The sequence below is a fragment of the Nicotiana tabacum genome, chromosome 18 (assembly GCF_000715075.1).
Source record: "Nicotiana tabacum cultivar K326 chromosome 18, ASM71507v2, whole genome shotgun sequence".
Classification (NCBI taxonomy): Eukaryota; Viridiplantae; Streptophyta; class Magnoliopsida; order Solanales; family Solanaceae; genus Nicotiana; species Nicotiana tabacum.
The window spans coordinates 73,810,422-73,820,852 of NC_134097.1; positions in this window are offsets into that span (position 1 = coordinate 73,810,422).

Here is a 10,431-nt window from a genome sequence, read left to right on the forward strand (position 1 = left end):
TGGTAGGGGTAGAGGTGCAGTGCCGAGTTCGAGTGGTGCTCAAAATCGAACCTATGCTCTAGTAGGTCGACAGGATCTCGAGTCGTCTCCAGATGTTGTTACAGGTATTATATCTGTGTTTTCTTATGATGTATATGCACTGATTGATCCAGGATCTACATTATCATATGTTACACCCTTTGTGGCTAATAAGTTTGGCATTGAACCTGAATTGATAAGTAAACCCCTCGCGGTATCTACTCCGATAGGAGATTCTGTGATTGCTAGAAGGGTATATAGAGGTTGCACTGTGATGATTTGTAGTCGTCAAACCTCGGCAAATTTATTTGAGTTAGAAATGGTTGATTTTGATGTGATAATGGGAATGGACTGGTTGGCCTCATGCTATGCAAATGTTGACTGTCGTACGAAGATGGTTAGGTTCCAATTTCCGGGTGAACCCGTCATTGAATGGAAAGGGAACATTGCTACACCGAAAGGTAGGTTTATTTCCTATCTTAAGGCAAGGAAAATGATCTCAAAAGGTTACATTTATCATCTCGTTCACGTTAGGGATGCGGAGGCGAAACCGCCTACTTTACAATCAATCCCTGTGGTCAACGAATTCCCAGATGTTTTCCCAGATGAACTCCCAGGCCTTCCTCCTGAAAGGGAGATTGAGTTTAGCATTGATGTGTTGCCTGACACTCAACCGATCTCTATTCCTCCATACAGAATGGCCCCGGCAGAGTTGCGAGAGTTGAAGGTGCAGTTGAAGGACTTGCTAGATAAGGGCTTTATTAGACCTAGCACTTCACCTTGGGGTGCACCAGTCCTATTCGTGCGGAAGAAAGACGGGTCGTTACGGATGTGTATCGACTATCGACAGTTGAATAAGTCTACTATAAAGAACAAGTATCCACTTCCAAGAATTGATGACCTGTTTGACCAACTCCAGGGTGCCAAGTATTTATCTAAGATTGATTTACGTTCAGGGTATCATCAGGTGAGGGTTAGGGAGAAGGATATTCCAAAGACGGCCTTCCGGACAAGATATGGGCACTTTGAGTTCTTGGTGATGTCGTTCGGGCTAACAAATGCCCCAGCAGCTTTTATGGATCTCATGAATACTATATTCAGGCCCTATCTTGATGTGTTCGTGATTGTATTCATTGATGACATTCTAGTATATTCTCGTTCGGAGGCGGAACATGCGGGCCACTTGCGGATAGTATTACAGACGCTTCAGGATCGTAAGTTATATGCTAAGCTCTCCAAATGTGAATTCTAGCTGAACTCAGTAGCATTCCTTGGCCATGTGATATCTGATGAGGGTATTAGTGTCGACACTCAGAAGATCGATGCAGTAAAGAATTGGCCGAGACCTACAACACCATCAGAAGTCCGCAACTTCCTAGGGCTAGCAGGATATTATAGGCGGTTTGTAGAAGGATTTTCCTCTATATCATCACCATTGACTAAGTTAACACAAAAAGCTACCAAATTCCAGTGGTCTGACACTTGTGAACGTAGTTTTCAGGAGTTGAAGAATCGATTGACATCTGCACCAGTGCTCACTCTTCCTGAAGGAACAGAAGGTTATGTGGTATATTGTGATGCCTCAGGTATAGGTTTGGGGTGCGTATTGATGCAGCGTGGGAATGTGATTGCTTATGCATCAAGACAATTGAAGAAGCATGAAAAGAATTATCCAACCCATGATTTGGAATTGGCTGCAGTAATATATGCTTTGAAGATATGGCGACACTACTTATACGGCGTCTATGTTGACATCTACACAGATCACAAGAGTTTACAATACATCTTCAAGCAGAAAGAGTTGAATTTGAGGCAGCGTAGGTGGCTTGAATTATTGAAAGACTACGATGTCGAGATATTGTATCATCCCGGTAAAGCCAATGTTGTGGCAGACGCTCTCAGCCGTAAATCAATGGGGAGCTTAGTACATATTGAGGCAGGTAGATGGGGGTTGATTAAAGAGCTTCATCAGCTAGCCAATATGAGAATCAAATTGTTAGACTCTGATGACGGAGGTGTTACTGTACAGAATACATCAGAATCATCTTTGGTAGCAGAGGTAAAAGCACGACAATATGAAGATCCTATCTTAGTACGATTAAGAGAAAGCATTCAACAGTGTAAAAGTATGGCTTTTGGGATCGGAAAAGATGGGGTACTGAGATACCAGAGCCGATTGTGTGTGCCTAATGTGGCAGGATTGCGAGAGAAGATTATGAATGAGATTCATCAATCCCGATATTCCATCCATCCCGGCTCGACAAAGATGTATCATGATGTCAAGAAGCAGTATTGGTGGGATAATATGAAGAAGTCTATTGCAGAATTTGTAGCCCAGTGTCCCAATTGTCAACAAGTAAAGATAGAACATCAGAAACCCGGTGGGTTGCTTCAAAATATAGAGATTCCGACCTGGAAGTGGGAGGTGATTAATATGGACTTCATTATTGGATTACCTCGCTCTTATCATAAGTTTGACTCCATCTGGGTGATAATTGATCGACTTACAAAATGTGCCCATTTTCTGCCAGTAAAGACAACTTACACGGCTGAAGATTATGCGAAGTTGTATATCAAGGAGATTGTTAGGCTTTATGGTGTGCCCATATCTATTATATCAGACCGAGGAGCTCAATTTACGGCTAACTTTTGGAGGTCTTTCCAGAAGGGTTTAGGCACACAGGTAAATCTCAGCACTGCATTTCATCCGCAGACTGACGGACAGGCTGAACGTACCATTCAGACACTGGAAGATATGCTACGAGCATGTGTTCTAGATTTTAAGGGGAATTGGGATGATCATCTTCCACTCATAGAATTCGCCTATAACAATAGCTACCATTCCAGTATTAAAATGGCCCCGTATGAGGAACTATACGGGAGGAGATGTAGATCACCAGTTGGATGGTTCGAAGTCGGTGAAATAGAATTATATGGGCCAGATTTGATTCACCAAGCTATTGAGAAGGTGAAAGTGATACAGGAGCGATTGAGGACGGCACAAAGCAGGCAAAAATCTTATTCTGATGTCCGACATCGTGATCTAGAGTTTGAGGTTGGTGATTGGGTTTTCCTGAGGATCTCACCAATGAAGGGTATTATGCGTTTTGGGAAGAAAGGTAAGCTGAGTCCAAGGTATATCGGGCCGTATAAAATTCTTCGACGGATTGGACAGGTTGCTTATGAGTTAGAATTGCCATCCGAATTGGAATTTGTCCACCCGGTATTCCATGTATCTATGTTGAGAAAATGTATTGGAGACCCTTCTCGAGTCATCCCTATCAAAGATGTACAAGTTACAGAGGACCTATCATATGAAGAAGTGCCAATGGCGATATTAGATCGGCAAGTCCGCAAGCTGAGAACAAAAGATGTAGCTTCCGTGAAAGTATTGTGGAGGAACAAAAATATGGAAGAAATGACATGAGAAGCAGAAGAGGAGATGAAGTCTAAATACCCTTACTTATTCCAGAATAAAGATAACAAGGATGCTGGTGGAAGACAGAATACATTGGAAGGTGAAACGGCTCTATGAGGTAAGCAATAATTTGAGAATACTCCTCCTTAATACAAAATGGTGATATGTAGATAATGTAAATACGCATAATGCTTTGTGTAGCCTTGTGAAGCCATATGTTGGGATTAATTACTTGCAAGTTTTGCTAGTGACCATTTTATAGGGGAAAATTGATCGGAAATTTCCATTGGAATCCACGATGATTTAAACTCCCCATAAACCCTTACATTCGAGGACGAATGTTCCTAAGGGGGGGAGGGTGTTACAACCCATATCCACATGTGTTAGTTCATGCCATATATTAGTTAACATAAATCCAAGAAGGAATTATCTTTGAGATGATAAGAAGTCTATCCTATTGGTCTTAAGTGATACAAGAGTGTATAAGGGTGATTAACCAGTATTAGAAGTTAAACGAATCAAGGATGTTGTAACTCGAATTTTCAGGTAATCTAGCGGTGCTTAATACACTCAAGAGATCATTTATGAAGGTATTTTAATCATATAATATCCGTGTCATAAGTCTTGAAGTCAAACGAGTTATGAAACAAAAGTCGACAAAAGTTGTCGCAACTTAGGTTCATAATTTTACTTAAACATTAGGTCAAATGTTTCTAATCTTTTCTCATAATTTACAAGGAATTATGGGGTGATCTACCGACCAAATTAAAGATCTATGAGTCTAGTTTCCAACGCATTAAACCGTTCATCGATACGATCTTGGAGTAGAGATATATTCGCATTTTCGCGAGACTGCGCCAAGCACCTCTCTATGGGGCCCACTAAGTCGGTTTAAGATATTTGGACCTATATAGGATGCCTCCAACCCGTTTTAAGTCATTTATTTTCACTATTTTCAGACCTTAGAACCCTAGGAACATCCTCTCAAGGTTCTCTCAAGATTCAAGACCCAAAAAAGGGCAAACAACACAAATCAAGTGTCGGGAATTCCGTGGCGCTAGTAAGTCTCTTGTTCTTCTTGTTGTTGCTCATTTTTGTGTCGTTCCAGCTCGTGTGGGAGGTTGTTTTAAGGGGTTTATGTTCTGTAAATACTCCCTCATGTTCTTAATATCAATCCTAGGTGATTTCAAGCCTTCTAAAGTGATTCTAGTGCCGAAAAACACTAATTGATCGCTAGTTTCGCTTTTTTGTTGTTGTGGCAGCATTGGAGGGATATTTCATGGAAATTTAAGGTCAAATTGGAGTTGTTATTTCTGTATAAAGGTAAGGAACCTCTTACTCTATATGTATTTAAGATTATCCAAGTTGCAGCTAAGCCATTGAAGCTAGAACTTGTGAAATATATATCGAAAGGCTTGGAAGTAATGTTATTGTTTTGTGGACTGTTTTGCGTTGTTGTTGGGCTGAGTATTTTACTACTATCTTGTGGAGTTTTGGAGGAGGAAGGGTGTGGAGAAACACCATATATATGTAGGGTTATGGGCTGATAGTTATTCGTAACATTTCCAGGTTGTTTGACACGACTACGGTGGTCGTCGTATGTATGGAGTGATTAGGCTGTGTGTGGACTATTTTGGGAGGCTCAATATGTTTATTATTGATGTTGTTTGGGCTGTTTGGTGATTGTTTTGAATGGTGTGAGGTCATATATATAGGGGAGGTGCTGTCCGTTTCATCGTAAAATAGGTTGTGGTCGATACATAATAGTTATGACGCTTAAATGATAACGATAGTATCGTTTCTCTTATTGTAGACTAAGGAGTTTTGACAATTGCATAGCTTGAGATTGGGGAAGTATATACAAGGTATGTGAGGCTATCCCTTTCCTTCTTTTGCACGACTCCGATTGTACATAATGTAATGAACGAGCTTCCAAAGATACTCTAATCTTAGAAGCTAGCAGTACTTACATTGTTTTCCCTCTTATGGAACGATTGATGTTAATGTTGCTTCTCTTATTCTTATGTTATCAATGTTATTGGTACTTCCTGATTCTTATAAGGTTCATAGTGAAGAGTTATTCCTAATAACGTGTACAGAGGATACCGACCTTATGTCACTCCGAAAGGTTTAGAATGTGATTCCATGAGTCGAGCATGCATTATATATATGTATCTATTTTACTCTACCGAGCCACGCTATAGTTGGCCGGGTACGGCACCTATTGTGCAACCACTGATCAGTTGGGTTTTACCGAGCTCCACGTGGCCGGGTACGATTCTACCGAGCCTATTATGGCCGGGTACGATATGATGATAATGATGCCCATAGAGGCGAATGCTTTAAAGGTTTATGTATTTATACATATGTATCATGCATTTCATGTAAGTAGCCCTCAGAGGTACTAAGATGTTACAGGTTGTATATTCTCTATCCTTGCTTACATTACTGATCGTATTTATGGTTCCTTGCCTTACATACTCAGTACTTTATTCGTACTAACGTCCTTTTATTTGTGGATGCTGCATGTCGTGCTGCAGGTCCTGATAGACAGGCAGGTGCAGCTCCCCCACCACAGTAGACTGTCCAGTTCAGCGGTGATTGGCGAGATCCCTTCTCCGGACTTGCCTTGGTCTTGGTATGCAATTTTTGTTATAGACATTATGGGTATGTCAGGGCCCTGTTCCGGCTATGTTGCAACACTTATGTTCTTTTAGAGGCTCATAGACAGGTGTCGGCTCATGTATAGTTTGGTATGTCTTGTCGGCTAGTTTTTGTTGTATAGTCTTTCATAGTAGCGTGGTAGCTCATACCTTATATGTAGTTTCTTGATTGTCTGGTCATCCCCTGCTATGTATGTTCATGCCGTCATATTTTATTGCTGGTTGTCCATGATCTAGGTCTACCATTTATATTGATCTCTTTAGCCTTAAAAGATAATAATGAAGGTTAGATGAAATGTACGTTGGTGCTCGGCAAGTGTGGTCGGGTGCTAGTCATGGCCCTTCAGTTTGGGTCGTGACACTGATGTCGTGGTACCAAGGTTGTGTATCTTCTCCTACCTCGATTACGTTGCAGTAACCGTGTCTTTCCTTGATTTGGATTTCCAAAGGATCGACGTGGGCGTTGCCCGGGTAGGGTAGCATTGAAGCCAGAGTGGCAAGTGCGTCCGCCAGTTCATTGTGACACCTCGGGATATACCTGAACTCTATTGATGTAAAGCGCTTGTCGAGGTCCTCCACATGCTGTCTGTAAGGGATAATCTTGACATCCCGAGTTTCCCAATCACCTTGGACTTGCCGGATAATCAGGTCAGAATCTCCCATAATCAGTAAGTCTTCGACATCCTGATCGATTGCCATATGCATGCCCATGATGCAGGCTTCATACTCAGCTGTATTGTTTGTGCAAAAGAAACGCAGTCTAGCTCTGGCGGGGTAATGCTGACCGGAGGGCGAGATCAAAATTGCCCCGATCCCTACACCTTTGGCATTCACGGCTCCATCAAAGAACATCTTCCAAACATGAGTGTCCTCCGAGACCACTTTTACGGTGTTTTCTTCTTCATCTGGAAAGTAGGTACTCAATGGCTGGTATTCCTCATTGACCGGATTTTCGGCCAAATGATCTGCTAGCGTCTGGGCTTTCATTGCCGTGCGAGTGACATAGACTATGTCGAATTCAGTAAGCAAGATTTGCCACTTGGCCAGTCTCCCAGTAGGCATCGGTTTCTGAAATATATACTTCAAAGGATCCAGCCTGCTTATGAGGAAAGTAGTGTGGGCTTGGAGATAATGTCTCAGCTTTTGAGCAACCCACGTCAGAGCGCAACATGTCCTTTCCAGCAGAGTGTATTTGTCCTCGTAGCCGGTGAATTTCTTGCTCAAGTAGTAGATTGCTTGCTCCTTCTTTCCGGTTATGTCGTGTTGCCCGAGGACGCAACCGAAAGAGTTCTCCAAGACTGTCAGATACAAGAAAAGTGGCCTCCCTGGTTCTGGAGGGACCAAGACTGGGGGATTCGAAAGGTATTCTTTGACTTTATCAAAGGCTTCTTGACACTCAGTTGTCCATTTGATCGCCGCATCTTTCCTTAACAGCTTGAATATGGGCTCGCACGTGCTTGTCAGCTGGGCAATAAATCGACTGATGTAGTTCAACCTGCCCAACAAACTCATCACGTCTTTCTTCGTTCTCGGGGGAGGTAGATCTCTGATAGATTTTATCTTAGTTGGATCTAGTTCGATACCTCTCCTGCTTACGATGAAGCCCAAAAGTTTGCCCGACGGACCTCCGAAAGCACATTTGGTTGGGTTCAACTTTAAGTCGTACTTCCTTAGTCTCTCGAAGAACTTCCTCAAGTCTTGGATGTGATTATCGTGCGTCCTGGACTTGACTATCACGTCATCCACGTACACCTCTATTTCTTGATGCATCATGTCATGAAAAATGGCAGTCATGGCCCTCATGTAAGTAGCCCCGGCATTCTTCAGACCAAACGGCATGACCCGATAACAGTAGGTGCCCCAAGGCGTGGTGAAGGCAGTTTTCTCGGCGTCCTCTTCATCCATCAATACCTGATGATACCCAGCGTAACAATCTACGAAAGACTGTATTTCGTGTTTGGCGCAATTATCAACGAGGATGTGGATGTTGGGCAGTGGGAAATTATCTTTGGGACTTGCTCTATTCAGATCTCGGTAATCTACACATACCCGAGTTTTCCCGTCCTTTTTCGGTACTGGAACCACATTTGCCAACCACGTCGTATACTGGACTACCCGAATCACTCCCGTTTTCAGTTGTTTGGTGATCTCCTCTTTAATCTTGTCACTGACCTCAGTTTTGAACTTTCGCTGCTTTTATTGAACTGGAGGACAATCAGGATGAATCAGCAATTTATGAACCACTAGATCAACACCTAGTCCCGGCATGTCATCATATGACCAAGCAAACACGTCTTTAAATTCAAAAAGAAGTTGAATTATCGCCTCTCGCGTTTTCTTGTCCGTTTGAATGCTTATTTTGGTCTCCCGGATTTCTTCAGGAGTTCCTAAATTAACCGGTTCGGTGTCATTCAGATTTGGCTTAGGTTTATTCTCAAAATGTTCCAACTCTCGGTTTATTTCCCTAAAAGCTTCTTCTTCATCATATTCTGGTTCTGGGTTTATTAATTCACAGTTAAATAGCTCGTTGTGATCTGGGCGTGAAGTCCGCAAGCATGTCATATTTAAAGCCGCATTATTATAACTGAAAGGAAAGATAAAAGGAAAAATAACAAAAATCAGAACAAAAGAAAAAATGGGAAAGCAATGATGATTTTTTTTATTTTCTTTTGAAAGTTGGAAGACAACAATGTTTACAACTTAGGAATTCCAAACAACAATTGAAAGGAAGAAAATGTTCAAGTTGTGTCCCGGAGATAACTTGTGACACAGGAAAGGTGGCGGACAGATCTACCCAGACTTCCGTCTAGTCGGGAATGGCGTGGCCTCCCAGTTTCGAAGTTTGGCGTTCGGCCCCACGTACAGCATCTCAGCAGTGCTTGTGCCTTCACCTGGTTGAACCATGTGAGTCTCGTAGAGCATTTCTCTCATTGCCTCACATATCTCCTCGATTTCCTCAGCCGTGAAGACCTCCTCGTCTTCTTTTTCGGTGTATCTTGGCCTGATGAAGGTTTCATATAAACCCGGCAATGGTCGAGGTAACTTCCAAACCTCATATTTCCTTTTCTTTGCCCACTCTTCATCTTCTGGAGTGGGTTTGAAACCTAGTCCAAATGGTTTCTTGGTGGTCGGCAAGGTGATAGGTTCGGTTATTCCCTGCAGGGTTCGTCCAAGCCCTTTCCCTGGCCTAAATCCGTGCCGGATCATCTCTTTGGCCACCATAACCGAGGCATTAGACAAGAAAGGCTGGGGGCAGGGTATTCCCTCTTCATGCTGCTCTGTCAGTACAATCTCGAAAGCTTGATAGACCGTATGTTCGCTTCCTTCTCTTGGTTCAAGATATGGGATGGATGGGTCCCGATAAATAGCATGCTCATCTTCTCCATGGACCACGATTTCTCGGTCTTCGTACTCAAACTTCACCATCTGGTGAAGAGTGGAAGGTACAGCTCCTGCCGCATGGATCCAAGGCCTGCCGAGGAGAAAATTGTAGGATGTATCCATGTCGAGCACCTGGAAGGTTATTTCAAACTCGACTGGTCCTATGACCAACAACAGGTCTATTTCCCCCATGGTATCTCTCTTGATGCCGTCGAAAGCCCTTACGCAGACATTGTTGGGTCGGATTCTTCCGGTCCCAATTTCCATTCTTTGTAGCGTGGAGAGCGGGCAAATGTCAACACCTGAGCCCCCATCCAACATTACCCGCTTGACATAGTAGTCCTCGCATTTAACTGTTAGATGCAAGGCTTTGTTGTGTGCCTCTCCTTCTGGGGGTAAATCGTTTTTGCTGAAAGAGATTTGGTTGACGGCGAAGAATCTTTCTGTCATCCGCTCCAGTTGTTCAACCGAGGTTTCAACTGGCACGTATGCTTCATTCAGGGTCTTCAGTAAGATCTTTTGATGCTCGGTCGACCTCATCAACAATGATAGCATGGACACTTTCTCGGGGCAGTTGCGCAGTTGATCTATCACTTCGTAATCCGGCATTTTCATTTGTTGGAAGAACACTTCCGCTTCTTCAACGCTTACAGGCTTCTTTGGTGGGAAGCGCCTTTGTGTGGTGTTGTTAAGCTCTTGGGTGTTTGAATACCTTCCAATGAAAGTATTTTCTAGAAGTTCTCCCATGACCTCTTTACCTTTGTACATTACCAAAGTCTTTTGATAATTCCACGGCACTGTGGACGGGTTGGTCATCGGCTTTTGTGGCACGCGTCCGATAACCACTGGCTCATTCAGCCGAAGTGGTTGAATCGTCCCCCGGACCACATAGGCCCCTTTTGGAACGTACATAGGTTTTGCCTTTTTGATCCCGAAGTTCTGCGTCTTCTC